Genomic DNA, 15,516 nt, shown 5'->3' with positions numbered 1-15,516 from the left:
CAATCCACTCACCTCAGCCTCCCAAAGCGCTGGGATTACAGGCTGAGCCACCAAGCCCAGCCAAAAACTCTAGACTTTCATATCATCAAGTACATATTTTGATTATAGCATAGTCTTATACATATACTACACACACACACACACACACACACACACACACACACACACACAAACACACACGGCACCTTTGCAAATTAAATGTTTTTATAAACTTTAAGACCTTTGAAGGTCGAAACTGACAATCATATTTCAGTTTAATATATAATACAGCTAAATAAATGTTTGCTAGAGAGAAAAATGGTGAAAATTTATAAGAAAAACAAAAGCATGTATTAGCGTTGGATAATTTTCTTGTTTTGTTTTTGAGTCAAAATCTCACTTTATCACCCAGACTGGAGTGCAGCGACATGATCACCACAGCCTCAACCTCTTGGGCTCAGGCGATCCTTCTGCCTCAGCTTCCCAAGTAGCTGGTACTACACCATGTACCATGACACCTGGCTAATTTTTAATTTTTTTAGACACAAGGTCTTGCTATTTTGCCTAGCCTGGTCTCAAGCTCCTGGGCTCAAGTGATCCTCCTGCTTCAGCCTCTCAAATCACCTGCTGGGATTACAGGTGTGAGCCACCACATCTGGCCAATTTTTTTTTTTTAGATTAAAACATATAGTTTATTTAAAAGTAAATTAGAGAAAGAGAAGGGAGAGAGAAGGTTCACCTCCCCAAGGTCGGGGTGGGGGCCAAAGCCAGGAAGCATGGTGACAGCCATAGCTCAAAGAGCACATGGCCACACCAGACTCTAGCAAGGCAATGGCCCTGGCCAATTTTTTTAAAAGCAGAAATTCTGAGCCAGGGACAGTGGCTCAAATCTGTAGTCCAAGCTACTTGAGAGGCTGAGGCAGGATTTCTTCAGCTCAAGAGCAACGATCATGCCACTGCACTCCAACCTGGGCAACAGAGCAAGACCCCATCTCTTAAAATAAACAAACAAAAAAGGTCAGGTTCAGTGGCTCAGCCTGTTATCCCACCACTTTGGGAGGCCGAGGTGAGTGGATTCCCTGAGCCCACAGGTTTGAGACCAGCCCAAGCAATGTGACGAGACCTCATCTCTACAATAAATCAAAAATTAGAAAGAAAAAAAAAACTTTAACATCTATCATTCTCAAAAATTACGTTGCCCCAAATTATAAATTCTTTTTAATATAAAATACGCCTTTGCGGACATAGATCTACCAGTTCTATTTTTCTTTTTCTTTTTTCTTTTTTGAGTTGGAGTCTCACTCTGTCGCCCAGACTGGAGTGCAGTGGCACGTTCCCGGCCACCGCAGCCTTGACCTGCTGGGCTCTGGCGATCCTTCCGCCTCAGCCTTCCAAGTAGCTGGAACTACAGGCGTACTCTACCACGCCCGGCTAATTTTTTTTTATTTATTGTAGAGATGAGGTCTCGCCAAGTTGCCCAGGCGGGTCTTGAACCCGCGGGCTCGGGCAATCCACTCACCTCAGCCTCACAAAGCGCAGGATTACAGGCTGAGCCACCGAGCACAGCTCAGTTCTGTTTTTAAAATAAGCATAATCTATCAAAATATCTTATTTTCTGCTGCAATATTTAAAACCTTTTTAGGAAAAAGAAGAACAGCATGAATTCAAATATTCACATAGAACAAATGAAAAAGACACAGTATGCTTTTTGCTCCTCAGATCACAAAAGTCTCCCTTTTAAACAAGCCTCAAAATGGAGAGCTCATCTCTAAAATTTTTTTAGGGTAAAGATGAGGTTTCGCTATGTTGTCCCAGCTGGTCTTGAACTCCTAGGCTCAAGCCATCCTCCATCCACCTCGGCCACCCAAAGTGCTATGGTTACAGACATAAGCCACCATATCCGGCCAAAGATTCCAACTTATTCACAGTCCAAGTAACCCAACATAAGTCTGGATAACAACACTGAACTTTATTCTCAGAGTACTTTTTCGAGGGATATATAATGCATTTAAATGTAGCTTCTTCAAAGGCTTTCTCTAGTCTTTATTCTATCTACCTCATAGTAGTCTAACTACTATGCATGTTAAAATACTGTTTAAAGCTGGGCTTGGTGGCTCAGCCTGTAATCTCACGCCTTTGGGAGGCTGAGGTGAGTGAATTGCCTGAGCCCACGGGTTCGAGATCTGCCTGGGCAACTTGGCGAGACCTCATCTCTACAATAGATCAAAATGAGCCGGGCATAGTAGCGCGTGCCTGTAGTTCCAGCTACTGGGAAGGCTGAGGCGGAAGCCCAGCCGGTGATAGAGTGAGACTCCAACTCAAAAAAAAAAAAATACTGCTTAAAAAAACTAGGGCTCTCTTATTTCCACTCTCACAATGTGACAAGCCTGCTCCCACTACCAGCTCCCCTTGCCTTCCACCAGGAGTAAAAGCTTCCCAAGATCTCACCAGAAGCCAAACAGAGGCCAGTGACAGGAAGAAATGCGAGCTAAACCTTTTTTCTTTTTTTTTGAGTTAGAGTCTCACTCTGTCGCCCAGACTGGAGTGCAGTGGCCGCTCCCAGCCACCACAGTCTCAACCTGCTGGCCTCCGGCGATCCTTCCGCCTTAGCCTTCCAAGTAGCTGGAACTACAGGCACGCGCTACCACACCTGGCCAATTTTTTGATTTATTGTAGAGATGAGGTCTCGCCAAGTTGCCCAGGCGGGTCTCGAACCCGCGGGCTTAGGCAATTCACTCACCTCAGCCACCCAAAGCACGGGATTACAGGTTGAGCCACCAAGCCCGGCTACCTTTTTTCTTTATAAATCACCCAGCCTCAGGTATTTCTTTACAGTGACGTAAAACAGACTAATAAAGAAAACTGGTACTAAAGAGTGGGATGTTGCTATAAAGACACCTGAAAATGTATAAGGAGCCTTGGAACTGGGTAGCTAGCAAAGATTGGAAAAGTTTGGAGAACTCAGAAAATAGGAAGACAAGGAAAGTTCAGAACTTATTAGAGATTGGTTAAGTGTTCATAAACAAAATGCTGATAGAAATATGGACAATGAATTCCGGGCTGACAAGATCTCAGATGGAAACGAGGAACTTATTGGGCACTGGAGAAAAGTCACCCTGGTTATGCCTTAGAAAGAACCTGGCCACATTGCATCCATGCCCGAGGGCATTGTGGAAACTGAACTTGAGAGGGATGACAGGATATCTGGGATGAGTAAGTATCAAAGCACTGAAGATATGGCTGCTTCTAAGAACCCATGATCAGATATGGGAGCAAATACATGACTTAAAGTTGAGACTTAAATAAAAAGAGAAATAGAGTGCAAAAATCTGGAAACTTCGCAACCTGGTGGGTAAAGAAGGAAAGAGCATTTTTCAAGAGAGGAATTAAAGTGGGCTGTGAAGCAACCACTTGGCTGGAGAGATTAACATGAAAGAGGCCTCACAGGCCCACTAGCCTACTGAGTCAAGAATGGCTTCAGGGACCAGGACCAGGGCACTGCTCCTGTATCCCACCTACTCTGGCTCCCCAAACAGCTCAAAGGGTCCCAGGTAGGGCTCTACACAGTGCCAAGCTTGCTGGCACACAGAACGCAAGAGTGCAGAAGTGGCAGCTTTCACTTAGATTTCAAAGGATGTATGGGAAAGCCTGGGTGCCCAGGCAGACAGTCTTATCTAGGGTAGCATGGGGCTGGAGCTCCCAGGTAGAGTTCCCACCAGGGACACTGCCTAGTGGAGCTATGGGAACATGGCAGCGGCCCTTGAGGCCCAGGATGGTAGAGCCAACAGTAGACTGCACCCATAGCCTAAAAAAAGTCACAGGCATTCAACCTCAACCTGTGAGAGCAGCCATGTGGGCTGTGCCCAGAAAAGCTGTAGAGGACAGCCCACTCCTTAGGGATGTAGAGTCAAAGATTATTTTGGAGCTTTAAAATTTAATGTCTGAGCCGGGTTCGGTGGCTCAGCCTGTAATCCCGCGCCTTGGGAGGTTGAGGTGAGTGGATTGCCTGAGCAACTTGGCGAGACCTCATCTCTACAATAAATCAAAAAATTAGCCGGGTGTGGTAGCGTGCGCCTGTAGTTTCAGCTACTTGGAAGGCTGAGGCAGAAAGATCGCCGGAGCCCAGCAGGTTGAGGCTGCGGTGGCCAGGAGCGGCCACTGCACTCCAGTCTGGGCAACAGAGTGAGACTCCAACTCAAAAAAAAAAATAGCACATTAAGCAAGTGACAAAGATTAACACTACCAGTGGTGTTTGTCGGTATCATGTAGCCCCTGGTAATATTGTGATGAGAAGTGTGCTTTGCCTCTGTGGCATTTTGTTCCAAAAACCCATAGCCCCAGTCTAAATCACGAAAAAAAAATCAGACAAATTCAGTTTGGGGGACACTCTACAGGCCTGTGACCAGTACTACTCAAGACTGTCAAGGTCATAAAAAAAAGACTGAGAACTATCACAGGTCAGAAGAGATTGAGAAGACATGACAACCAAATACAATGTAGTACCTTAGAATGAATCTCAAACAGAAGAGAAGAAATTAATGAAAAAACTAGTGAAGTCCAAATAGTCTCACTTAAGTTTAGCTAATAGCAATATACCAAGGCTATTTTTTAAATTTTGACAAATGTTAACACAGAAAGGTAAAATGTTAACAACAGGTAAAATTCAGTGTAGGGTATACTCAAGAACTCTATGCACTATCCTTACAACTATTCTGTCCTTCTAAAATTAGTCCAAAATAAAGTGGTTTTTTTTTGTTTTTGAGTTGTAGTCTCACTCTGTTGCCCAGGTTGGAGTGGAGTGGCAGGCTCACCACCACCAGAGCCTTGACTTGCTGGGCTCCGACGACCCTTCCACCTCAGCCTTCCAAGTAGCTGGAACTACAGGCACGTGTTACGATGCCCGGCTAATTTTTTGATTTACTGTAGAGATGAGGTCCAAGTTGCCCAGGCAGGTCTCGAAACCACAGGCTCAGGCAAACCACTCACCTCAGCCTCCCAAAGCGCGGGATTACAGGCTGAGCCACCGAGCCTGGCTCTTTTTATCATTTAATAATCACAAATGGCTGGGCATGGTAGCTCATGCCTGCAATCCCAGCAATTTGGGAGGCTGAAGCGGAAGGTTGCTTGAGCCCAGGAGTTCAAGATCAGCCTGCGCAACAAAACAAGACGTCACCTCTACAAAAAAATTTTTTTTAAAAACCTGGCAAGGCCAGGCTCGGTGGCTCAGTCTGTAATCCCAGCACTTTGGGAGGCCGAGATGAGTGGATTGCCTGAGCCCGCGGGTTCGAGACACGCCTGGGCAACTTGGCGAGACCTCATCTCTACAATAAATCAAAAATCAGCCGGGCATGGTAGAGCACGCCTGTAGTTCCAGCTACTTGGAAGGCTGAGGCGGAAGGATTGCCGGAACCCAGCAGGTTGAGGCTGCGGTGGCCGGGAGCGGCCACTGCATTCCAGTCTGGGCGACAGAGTGAGACTCCAACTCAAAAAAAAAAAAAAACCTGTCATGGTGGCACACACCTGTACTCCCAGATACTCAGGAGGATGAGGCAGAAGGACCACCTAAGTCCAGGAGATCAAGACTCCAGCCTGTGCGACAAAGACTCTGATTTAAAAAAAAAAAAAAATCACAAATACCTGAGGAGTAAGATACTGTCAACATAATTTATTTATAGATAGGAAACTGAGGCTTTTGCCTAAGGCACATTGACAGTAAATTGCTGGAGTTAGGATTAGAATCTAAAATATTCATATGTAGATGCAGTGTACAGGGGGCAGGGCAGAAAAGTAAGTAAGATGTTCATATATGGTTTTAGTCAACAGCTTATTTAATTTTCTCTGGCAATGCTAAATGTATAGCCTTTTCCCACCCTTAAAAAATAAGTAGGCGGGCCAGGCTCGGTGGCTCACGCCTATAATCCCAGCACCTTGGGAGGCTGAGGTGAGAGGATTGCCTGAGCCCACGAGTTCGAGACCAACCTTAGCAACTTGGCGAGACATCATTTCTACAATAAACCAAAATATGAGCAGGGCAAGGTAATGTGTACTGTAGTTCCAACTACTTAGAAAGTTGAGATGGGAAGATTGTCTGGGCCCAGCAGGTTGAGGCTACAGTGAGCAGAGATCATGCCACTGCACTCCAGCCTGGGCGACAGAGTGAGACTCCAACTCAAAAATAAATAAATAGCTCACACCAACTCAAAAATAAATAAATAAATAAGTAGCTCACACCTGTAACCACCGTGGGAGGCTGAGGTGAGAGGATTGCTTCAGCCCAGGAGTTTGCAAACAGCCTAGGCAACATTTGAGACCTCACCTCTACACAAAAAAAATATTAAGCAGGCTTGGTGGCATGCCTGTAGTCCCAGCTACTCAGGAGACAGAGGCAGAAGGATCTCCTGAATCCACAAGGTCGAGGCTACAGTGAGCAATAACCATGCCACTGCACTCCAGTCTGGGTGACAGAGTGAAACTTCAACTAAAAATAAATAAATAAATAAGCTAACCAAAAATACTAAATCAATACAACTGACTTATTACCTCCACCTTCTTGTAGTCAGTATATTTTTGATCAAATAAAAATATGAAAATATGAATATGATAAAACACTAGTATCATAAACATATCTTCTATCTTTACCTTAGATTAAAAATGGATTCATTCACTTGTAAAATCTTAATAAACATAAATCTTTCTACAATGATTTCAAAAATTAAATTTTCCCAGATTAATTTCACTGTTATGAAGACAGTATCCTAGAAAAGTTCTTAACAGCTTCAGTTAACTGTCAATTCTTGTCAAAATAAACACTCCAAAAGCAGTTAATCAAAACGTATAGATAATTTGTCCGGCTGAGTTAATTCTCTTCTGATACGTGAGGATTTTGCTGAAGTGTGACCCTGTTACCTGGGACAACATAAAATCTCTGCATAGGAAATTCCCTCCTCACCTTTAATTGTCACCTTAATTCTCAAGAGATCACTGTTGAGTTAACTATTACAAAACTCTTTAGGAAAGCACATTTCCTTTCATATAACCCTGCATTCAATCAAATGCAACAAGTATTATTTCTTTACTTATTAATACTATCTGTAAATCAGTATTAGGCACTTTCTGGGAGATGCTATTCAAATGTCTTAGGTCTTAGGCCTGCAAAATAGTCACCAATACAAGATATACCAACAAATGCCAATTTAAATGATACAGGCAATAAATACCACTAATTTTCACCATCTTAAAAAGAACGAAATTAACAAAGATAAGGAGTCCAATAGTTATAAAAAGAAAAAGGCATGTGTGATCATGCAAAGCAATACCCAAGTGGTTCAATGCCTATAATATCTACCTCATTTTAGTCATTAACCTAACATGTGACCCTAGGAAAAGAAAGTCTCTGGATTTTAGTTCTTGCATCCATAAAAATACCAAACTATCTCAAAAAAGCAGCTGACAGAACAAATTCAAACAGGTTCAAAATTTACAATTTCTAGAAAAATATTTATGACAATATTTTAGAGAATACCCTTCACAAAAGCACAGATTAGTCCTAAGTAGGTAAGTTTCAACACAGCCACCATCTTTATTATTATTTTTTTTTTAGATTAGAAAATATAGTTTATTTCGAAAGTTAATTAGAGAAAGAGGAGATTCACCTCCCCAAGGTAGGGGAGCGGGCCAAAGCATAGGAAAACATGGCCTGGCCACAGCTCAAAGAACACATGGCCAGACCATAGCTTAGCAAGGCAATGGCCTCCACCATCTTTTAAAGAGAAAACAATACATCAAAATCACAAGTGCCATGATGCCTACATCCAATGAATCTAAAAATTATCAGTTAGGGCCAGGTTCCGTGGCCCAGCCTGTTATCCCAGCAATTTAGGAGACTGAGGCGAGTGGATTGCCTGAGCCGTGTCTCTACAATAAAAATCAAAAATTAGCCAGGCATGGTAGCACACCCTGTTGTTCCGGCTACTTGGAAGGCTGAGGTGGAAGGACTGCCGGAGCCCAGCAGGTCGACGCTAAGGTGGTCATGAGCATGCCACTGCACTCTAGCCTGGGCGATAGAGTGAGACTCCAACTCAAAAAAAAAAAAAAAGTGTGTGTGTGTGTATATATATATACATGCCAAAGTTAAAAATTAAATACATACTAAAAGTTAAGCTAAGGTTCCATTTAAATGAGTAGCCAAAGTGTCATACCAAACAACCTACAAAGCTAGAACAATCCAAAAAGCCTTCACTGCAGTTAACGATAAGGTTTACATAATACAGCATCTTCATGAAACACAGATTTTTCAAAATGTTTGGCTTTCAACAATTAAGATCCACTCTACAGCTAAACATCTTCAGGAGAACAGTAGGTTTACCTTTTCAGAATTCATACTGCATTCTATTAATTTTAAATAGAGCAAACTTTACAAGTAAAAAATAAACAGCTCCACTACCAAAGATGTAAGAACAGTGGCAAAGAATTTCCACTTCAAAACTTAACTATTTCTTTCCAAAGTACATAAAAACAGGTAACCTGTCATAATGAAATATTTTCATAAGAGACTTTAGAGGCAAGTAAAAAGATCTCTTTTAGGACCACAAGAAGAAATGGCCAGCTTGGTTTAAAACCAAGTGAGCTTCAAGTCTGGACCTTTGGCAAAAGACTGCATGACTCACTGCTTTAGAACTCATTGGGAAGAATTGGAAAATTCAGTGTGGCCTGAGACTTTGCTTTGGGTTTGTTTTCTAAAGCATCTCCATCTTAATGTTGACAACTTCCATAGTCTTCGTGGCCTATTTATTAAGATGAAAAATTGTGAATAACATGAACCACATGTAAACAAAAAGGTGTCATTTTTTCCTGGATATTTAAAATATAAGCCATAAAATAAAGTCATTTACATATATATGTATATATAAGTGAAATCTATTACTTAGTATATATCCAAGAGAGAAGCATTTATATTCTTTTTAAAAAAAACAGAATATAGACAATAAACCTGGATATTCTAGCTAGAAAACCAAAAGTTATGATACTGAATTTTTCCTTCCCAGAAACATCTTGAAATCTCTTTAACACCAGAGATCTTATGTGGAAAAATAGATACCAAGTAATTCTCCTAAAAACTAAAGTCGTCCCAACCACATTAAAAGTTTTATAAATATGGAATTATGAAAAATGTAAAACGCTGATTTTCAAATTAAGCATAAGACTCTGCCACATGTACCAAGAAACTTACACATACACACATCTGGAACTAAAACTCACTTAGGCCAAATTATGCTAAGCTTCTGATCAACTAATAATCTACTGGAAAATCACCACTCCCAGTGTGCTTTTATATCTACAAATAGTAGTGACTGGGATATGTAAGACACGTAATATAATGAATTATCATTCCCAACCTTACTCATTTCTTCACTATATTAACCCTTCTACTTCCTAATCATTTTTAAAAGAACAAAAATGTTAAACTCTATCACACTGACAAACATTCACAAGACTCGTCAAAATCACATTTACCACATAAATTTGAAATTCTTTTTAAGATCTCTACTCATACGAATGCTTGATATAAGATATTACAGTGACCTACCTTCTCTTATGGTAGTATCTCACAAAAAGGTCCTTTTCAAAGGGCCAAAACAAGAGAAAAGGTCTAGATAAACAGTCTTTAATACAAATTATCCCTTTTCTCCTATTTGATGTTTATTATTTTAAAATCTCAAATAGATCTACTGTTTTAATGCAAACTGAAGTAAAAGGAAACAACTGTATTATTCTTATTAGATTTTTACAGTATACCTGTACCTACTACTATTTCTTACCAAATATTTGACATTTATTAATTTACACATATTTGACTAGAAAAATTAAAACCATTAACAAGTATGTATATATGTGTGTATGTATCTTTATACATACACACACACACACACACACACACACACACACACACACACACACAGACAAATGTAGAGACAATAAGTGCCTGCTTTAAAGCAGGAACATTGCTTTTTATCCCAGTAATTCCATGCCCATCTTACAAAAAAAAAGGTGGAAAGGATGAGATTTTAAGATTTACTATAGAGAAATGCCTTTGTTGCAACAACAATTAGTATCAAATAACCTCACAAAACATAAGCAAGAGAAAGACGCTATGAAAGGGCAATCTAGCATTTCACAGCTTCTGCTTCCTTACTCCACCCAGTCTTCTCGGCTCAATGGCTGTTCACAGTATCCACAAATATTAGCCCATTTTTTAAAAAGGAAGTGGGGGGGAGGAGAGGTACCAAATCAGAGCTTGCTCCATCAAAATCAACATATCCAAAAATATTTTGTGTGAAAAACTGGGTTCCTTTCTCTAATTTTTAAAAAAAGCTTTAAATTTCTTTTAGGAGATACTCCTCTTTTGAACAATCCAAACAATGATCATTTATGATCACTTATGAACGTGAAAGAATAAATCACACTAAATGCAGATTATGCTTCTGCTTTAATAAAAACTGCAATTTGCAACTGCCAATTATTTTGCATAACTGTGTCCTGAAAAACACACATTAGAGATTAAAAGCTGGCTAATGCCTTAAAACCATATCAGAATTTTTTAAGTAAAAGCTTTTAATATGTATTCAACATCACTACCGACATAACCAAGCAGGAAATTTTCCTGATTAAGAGATTGGACCCCGCAGCAATCAAGCTCTGCTGCAGCAAAAAAAAAAAAAAAATTAAGCAAACACTGCTGTGGCAAAAGGGGAGGGATGACATTATTACTGGTATGAAAGGACTGTCTCCTCCACCCTAGCCTCAAAAAGAAATTCACACAAAACAACCCACCCCCCCAACAAAAACAGAATTGCCAAAAATGGTACAAAATTTTTGTTTAGGCTTTAAAACGTTATGAATCTCAAGGACTGTGTGATTAAAGTGGTGGTCGTAATAATAGTAATATCTCTATTTCTCCTGATTGCCTCTTAAGGGAAAGGGGGGGGGGCTTGGCAAGACATCGCCCATTGAGAACAAGTCACAAATCTGGTCCCTCTCTCCAAAAGCACAATTTCTTAAGCAAAGTACTGATACAAACTGGAACCAAATCTCAACCAACAGAAAATTTCCTGCCCTCTTTCCGAGGAGTTTCTTGCTAAATCACTGAAGAAAGGCAAAATAACAAATAAAGCCAAGGCACCTTGCTCTCTCCTATCAGATATTGAAAACCTCTTCCTCCCTACAGTTATGTTTAGAGAGGTAGAGTCCAAATGTGCCCACCACCTCAAAGGCATTTTCTCTCCTGGGAGGCTACAAGAGGGTAAATATCTACAGGCACTGCGTCTCCCAAGGAGTGGGGAGATTAGATTAGATGAAAGAGAATGGCAGAGGGCCTCGAAGCTCAATGTAACAACGTCAAAAGGCAACTCCTGTTCGAGGAGCCGGTGGCAGAAAAGAAAATCCTGTAGGATTCGGTGGGTGGATGCTGCAGACTGCTCGGTGGGTGCAGAGGCTGGACCATCACACTGGGGGGCCAGGGAGGTGATGGGCCATCCTCCTCAGGTCAACCCCATCCTAAGGACAGGTGGGGACGGAATGCCTGGAAGGCCCAGTGAGTACCGCGGGCAACGCGGGCTGAGCCCCGTTCCCAAGCCGACTACCGCGGGTGGGGTGGGGGCTGTGGAGCTCGCCTTCAAGGCCGGGGAGAGGAGGGACGAGCTCTTTCCCCAAGATCTGAGAGTGACCTGCTCCCCACGCCCTTCCTACCCAAGAATACTTTTCCTGCTAAGTCACCGAGGGAGGAGGGCGATTCCGTCTCGGGGAGGGCCGCGGGTGGAGTCGCGGCGGCCCCGGCACCCCTAGAACCAGGGCCGGGGAGGAGAGGAGCAAGGGCAGCGCCCTTCCCGGCCAGCCCCCCTCCTCCCGTGTCTCTCACTCAACGGCCGTCGCGGCCGCCATTTTGAGAGCGAGGAGAGAAGAAGAAGGAGGAGGCGGCGGCAGGGGGAGGGGAGAATGGGAGGGAGGGGACCGGCGCAGCCACATCGTCAGGCCGCCGGGCCGGGCCCGCAGCCGCCCGAGCGCGATGGACACAGAGAGGTGGACGAAGACTCTTGCCGCCTTACCGGAGCGCTGCACTGCCGCCTCCGCAGGGCCTCTTCCGTCCTTCACTCCCATCCACCGGCGGGGGAGGGGGGGAGGGAGAGGGAAGGGAGGAAGGAGGGAGGGAGGGAAGGAGGGAGGGGGAGGATGGCGCGCTGGGCCCGGACCCGGGGAGGGGGAGGGGAGGGGAGCGGGCGGGCTCCTCAGCCGTTCCGGGGCTCGAGCCCAAGCCCGGCGCTCGCGGTTTCTCTGGCTCGCGCGCGAGCGCTCCCCTCCTTCTCCTTCTCGCTCCCTAGACCCCGGGTCGCTGCTCGTTCGCTCGCTCACTCGCTATCTCGGCCGCCGGGCTCCGCCGCCGCCCCGCCGCTCCAGCTCTGTCTGTCACAGGAGCTGCCCCAACGCCCTGACGTCACCGCGCCGCCGCCGCCGCCCCAGACCCGCCAGGAAGAGGGAGGGGAGGGGGCCAGGAGCGGAGGAGGGCTGCGGCGCATGCGCGGGGTTGGGCCGGGCCCTGAGCCGCCCTGCCTTCCGCCTAGCCGGCGGGCGGCCTGCGGTGCTGAGGGTCGGCGGGCGAGTTTGCGCAGGAGGCGCTGCTTCTCACGCTCCTTACGCCTCTGTAACCTTGGGAAAGGCTTTTTCCCGACACCCTCGTCAGGCTTTCGTGGCCCCTTACAAACTCTGGCCCTGCTCACCTTCCCGCCCTGCTTTTGCTCTCATACGACGCCTTCCCACCTCCCGGCCGACTGCAGCGACCCGTTGGCACCGGTGCATTGCGGGCCGGGTAGGCGCGAGAGGAAGCGGAGCCAGCGCCAGGCTGCCGCCCCTGCTGCCTCCGGCCTGCGAGATTATTTCCCAGTTTGGGGGGAAAAGGCGAGGGGAGTAGATTGGTTAACTTGGGAGGAGGAGCTGTTGCGGGTAAAAGGCAGATGGAATGCCTTAATTGTCTTCATTTTTTATTATAGATTTTTAATGAGGAGAATTCGCTTTTAGATGTGATTCAGCTCTTCTTTCCCTTGGTCTCAGTCACACATCAGAGACTTTCCAAGTCTCCAACGTGATGCCTAAAGAAAGACCTGGAACTTTATCCCTATAAATTCTTGGGAATTTGTAGTCAATTTATTCCACACAGATACCCCCGATTTTAAAGAAGCAAGATTTGGGGATCTGAATAATTCAATATGGAATATTCTTTTAATAAAAGATATCAAATGAGATTATTTCATCATGAATTTGTGTTATCCAAGGAAACTCTTTTCTTGAGACATAGGCTTGAGCTTACGCTTTTTAATTTTATCCCTTCCCTTATCTAGGTAAATATATACACTGCATTTGGGAAGAAGCAGAGTTAATGAAAGACAACTTATGTGTGAATCCCTGATCCACCACTTGCTAGAAGTGTGACTTTAAGTAAATTACCATATCTCTCTTTGTCCTTGCTTTCTGCATAAAATAGACCTGATAACTAACTTGTAAGGTCTTTGTGAGAATTGGAGAGGAGATGCTGCACGCAAAAAGTATCTCACCTTTGTAGGGACTCATAGGTAACTCATGTAACCTTTACTGTTGCCCTCCATACCAAAACAAGTTTCCTTTTATCAAGAAAGGTTCTATCCCTGGATGTGTTCAAAAGGAACCTGAGCAGTTGTATGGAGAGTAGGTTTTTCCCTTCATGAAGGCAGGGGACTAAATCAAAATGTTCTCTGGAAGATCTTTCCCAAGTTTACAGTGCCAATATTTTCTAGTAGATAAGGACAAGATGAGACACAGAGTTTTCATCTGTGCTGATACTTAGGTCCAATAACAGTCAATAAACATAAAATAAATTAGCATCCCTTTGTTCTAAGAATCCACCCTCCTTTTATTTTTACCTTTTAAAATATTTATTATTGCCTGATATGCTACTTAATATTTAATTAGCTGAGTAAATCAGTTCTTTATTTTTTCAATGAAGGTTATAAAAGTCAACAAAATCACACAGAAAGAAATCAGAAACACATTAATAAACACTGATTTAATACAAACAGGTAACCCTTATAAACCTTGAACTCAGACTCATGGAATTTAGAAAACTTTAAAATCTGTAATATGTAATTATGCACTAAATTGACATCAGATTTTTATTTCTATAGCAATCCTTCAAAAAATAATAAACTAGGCCGAGCGCAGTGGCTCACGCCAATAATCCCAGCACATTGGGATACCAAGGTGAGAGCATTGCCTGAGCCCACAGGTTTGAGACCAGCCTGGGCAATTTGATGAGACCTCATCTCTACAATAAATCCAAAAAAAAACCAAATAAACTCTCTTTGGGAGAAGATATAAAACTTTCTCTCTGGATTATGATTTATGATTTATGATAACAGAAAACTCATATCTTAATGTGATGTGGACCAATGTTTTGTGGTTCTATGCACTTTCTCTTTGGTTGGTTACTAAGATGATAGGTCCATTTTAATAAATGCTTGCCTATTGGAAATGGAAAATTAGGACATCTGTGCTCTCAATTATAATTTATAAGGATTCATACAACATATACTATATTCATCCAGGAAACCTTTAATAATGAACACTTTGGATGGTGTTTCTTGAAAAAACATTAAGTGTAAACATCAGTTTTACTTACCACAACCTAACGATCTCCCCATTCATTTGAATTGCAAATCTTTATTTTTCCAGCAGACATTTTCAGAATGGAAACGTTTATTTCAATTGCTGCAGTAAAATTAGTGTTAGTTAAGCCACTTCTACAAATAAGCTGACTGGAAGGAATGCTCCAAAAATATGGCTATTGAGAAAAGGACAAAATGTCTTCTAAAAGTATCTCTGGAGCAAAAATCTGTTTACAATGAGTATAAGTGTTAAAGCATTGTTTTGAGAATTAAACTGTCCTCTGTAGTTTATAGGCAAATGTACATTATTGTGTGTGCAAATTTGATAGAAAGCAATTAGTAAAAGGTGACAAAGACGCTTTTGGGCATACAAGATGTGTGAATCAAAGTCCCATTTAAAGGAGAGCCATGACCCAACTGGAAAGGGACTCATTCTAGGCAACTTTAGCTAATTAATGTGTGTACCTGCCTTTCCCTAAGACATGGATATGTCAGTAAAGGCAAGTCCAACAGACCAGTCATTCCTCATCTCAGCATCATGACATCCTCATAAGTCATAAACATTGGGAGTCCATAGAAACAAAGGCTTAACAGAGTGAAACTCTCAGCCGAGACAAGTAACAATATTTAAAAGCAGCACTAAGGGCTGGCTGCCGTGGCTCATGACTATAATCCCAGCACTTTGGGAGGCCAAAATGAGAGGATTATCTGACCCTGGTTCAAGACCAGTCTGGGCAACTTGGCAAGACCTCATCTCTAAAATAAAAATCGGCCAGACTCGGTGGCTCAGCCTGTAATCCCGTGCCTTTGGGAGGCTGAGGTGAGTGGATTGCCTGAGCCCGTGGGTTCA

General features: G+C 43.1%; 1 protein-coding gene across 1 annotated transcript in view; it reads right to left on the bottom strand.

Moving 5' to 3' along the window:
- Positions 1-12,492, bottom strand: part of PAFAH1B1 (platelet activating factor acetylhydrolase 1b regulatory subunit 1) — a 92,441-nt gene extending 79,949 nt beyond the window's left edge. The window contains exon 1 of the mRNA XM_008068670.2: positions 12,081-12,492. The gene's annotated coding sequence lies outside the window, so the exon portion shown is untranslated. The remainder of the gene's footprint in view (positions 1-12,080) is intronic.
- Positions 12,493-15,516: the final 3,024 nt, after the last annotated feature.

The sequence above is a fragment of the Carlito syrichta genome, unplaced genomic scaffold (genome assembly GCF_000164805.1).
Source record: "Carlito syrichta isolate Samal-C Ts95f unplaced genomic scaffold, Tarsius_syrichta-2.0.1 Scaffold311470, whole genome shotgun sequence".
Classification (NCBI taxonomy): Eukaryota; Metazoa; Chordata; class Mammalia; order Primates; family Tarsiidae; genus Carlito; species Carlito syrichta.
The sequence above is the reverse complement of the archived record's forward strand: the minus strand, read 5'-3'. Positions and strand labels throughout refer to the sequence as shown.